This window comes from Elephantulus edwardii, unplaced genomic scaffold (genome assembly GCF_000299155.1).
Source record: "Elephantulus edwardii isolate Elephantulus edwardi_28Jun2011 unplaced genomic scaffold, EleEdw1.0 scaffold00239, whole genome shotgun sequence".
In the NCBI taxonomy this organism is placed as follows: domain Eukaryota; kingdom Metazoa; phylum Chordata; class Mammalia; order Macroscelidea; family Macroscelididae; genus Elephantulus; species Elephantulus edwardii.
This window is the reverse complement of record NW_006399989.1, coordinates 3,149,796-3,152,382: the sequence shown is the minus strand read 5'-3', so window position 1 is coordinate 3,152,382 and position 2,587 is coordinate 3,149,796. Positions and strand designations below refer to the sequence as shown.

Below are 2,587 nucleotides of genomic sequence, written 5' to 3'. Positions count from 1 at the left end.
AAGACCAAAATGGATGTCAGAAGAGACTCTGAATATTGCACTGGAGTGCAGAGAAGCCAAAGCAGAAGGAAGAATTCAAGATACTAAAGAGCTGAATTGAAGATTTCAAAAGGCAATGAGGGATGACAAAGTAAAATGTTACAATGAAATGTGCAAGAAGTTGGAGTCAGAAAATCAGAAAGGCTGAACTCGCTCAGCATTTTTTTAAATGGGCTTATTCTTTATTTGAAATTCAAAGGTAAAATAATTTTAATCTCTAAAACATTTTAAGAATCTCTGAAAAATAGATGAAGGGTAATTTGAATTTTTGGAATATGAGTTCTGATTTCTTTCTCTCTGAAATATTTATGGAAAATATTCACCATTCAAGGTCGATAGCTACTCTTTTTAGGAAGGAACCATTTAGTGAGGCTTGCTGTCATCTCCACCAGCCCTAATTTGGAAGAATGAGGGTAATGTTACAGGTTATTTTGGAATGTGCAAGACGTACGCTGATGAGTTATAATTATATGGTGACATCGTAGGAACTGCTATCTGGATGCTGTTTCTAACTAATTTATTATTCTTTAAAGATGCTACATTCACATTCGGTTCCATTTACGTTCCTTTTTCTCCATTTCTTTCTAACTGTAACTGCTGCTTTTGGTTTAAATAATTCAAAGATTTTTCTCTGCAATCTGTAGCCAATATGAATAAAAATTATGTTATCCGTTACAAAGCTAATTGAAAATATCTCTTTTTTTTCATGGTTGGTTTTAGTCAAACTTTTTTATTTATTCTGTAGTTGTTTAACACACACGTAAATGGTCTTATTGGGAGAAGGGAAAGGGGAGGCTCTTGCAGATTCCCAAGGAAATGTCAAAAAGGCAATATATGGCCAGCATTATCCATGTGCTTCTTTGGGTGAATAGCACTTTCCTTAAGTAAGCATCTGTTCTCAGGTTTTTCACACTGAGAACACTGAGATTTCAGTCTGAAGACACCCTGAAATCTTAAAGAGTAGCAAACCCAACCACCCTTCTATATTATTATCCATCTAACTTGTTTATATAGGCAGAATGATTCATCTGTCCATTTTAGATGGCTAGATGTCTGCGAAAAATCTTAGTATTGCTTGCCTCATCTACTGGGATTAATCAAATAGAAAGTGGCCTTCAGGAACAGTTAAAGAGAATTACAACACTAGTATACAAGTCAAGTCTTAACACATTTAACATTTGCTTATTGAAAGCAACGTCATAAAAGCAAATAAAATGAAACATGTTTACTGCTTTTCCTCACAAGAACATGAAAATTATGGAGGAGAATTTAACAGGAAATTTTTAAAAGTAACACAATTTTTTCCTTTTAATAGTTCTTGGGTAGTTATGACAGAAAAGGTTCCACGTTGTTTGTTTCATTGAACAAGGATTTTGGTCCAAAGTTTTCTTTGGTTGTAGTATCTGCTTCTGCCTCCCCCTCTATCAGATCGGCTTCCTCCGCGGTCACCACCTCTTGCTGCTCCGTGGCTTGAACTGCTGTAGGAATCACATGGAGGAGTTTACCCCCTTTCCATAAAGGAGGAAGCCCTCTTTCTTGTCTGCCAACCCGATCACTGCCACTTGAGTAGAGATCACTTCGGCTGCTTTAGTAACTGTCTCGACTTCCACCATATCCATCTCGTGATCTGCTGTAATCATCACAGCGACTGCTTCCACCATAAGATGGCAGGGGCCCTCATGTAGGTGGAGCACTATGTGAGTTACCATAACTCTCATAGGAATCTCTGTAGGAGCCTCCACCTGGATGATCTGAATAATTGCAATCACGACCATAGCCATCTCTATCACTATAGCCTCTAGATGGATAGTCATCGCGTGAACTGGAATGACCATAATCACGATATGTATACTCTCTTGGTGGTGGTGCATACTCTCTTGTATCCCTGCTTGAATAACTATCTTTAGTAGAATATCCATAGTCTCTTGGGGACAAATAAACATCTCTACTTGAAGGTAAGGGTTCCCTTCTTGGTGGACTTCCATAACTGTCTCTTCCACGTGATACAGGTGCTCTTCCATGCATTCCAATGCTGCTTCGAACTGGTCCTGAAGGGGCTGATCTTTTAGGAAGCGGCCCTCCACTTAGTGGTGGTGGTCCCCTTTTCACTCACTGGCAGTGTGCCATGGGCCAGCCGAGGGAAGGGGAGAGCCGAGGATGAAGAACACAGAGAGGCTAAGACTGATAGTTAGTAGCAAAGTTTATTTCAAAAATTCTGAGTTATATTCTTTTTCAGAGAACAGAAAAACAGCTCAGCCTCAAGGCCAACAACATGCTTGTATTGATATCCCTGCCACCTGCAAGCAAGGCTTCCAATTAGCAAGCAAGGCCATGAGAACAGAGTCTTTAGGGAGGGTCATACCATTCTGCACATCCCTGCTTGGCCTTGGGGTTCAAGGAATGGTTAAACTTGTTTTTGCTCCTTTCCAAACATCTGCACATTTGAACCTGGCATGAAATGGCCACTTGCTTAAAATGGCTGCAGTATGGCTCACTTTTAAACATCCTACTTTCTTGAGTTGTTTTCTGCCAAGCAGATTCTTTTTTT

At 39.5% G+C, this 2,587-nt stretch overlaps 1 pseudogene; it reads right to left on the bottom strand.

Moving 5' to 3' along the window:
• LOC102848218 overlaps positions 1-2,587 on the bottom strand; it is a 48,378-nt pseudogene that overhangs the window by 44,390 nt on the left and 1,401 nt on the right.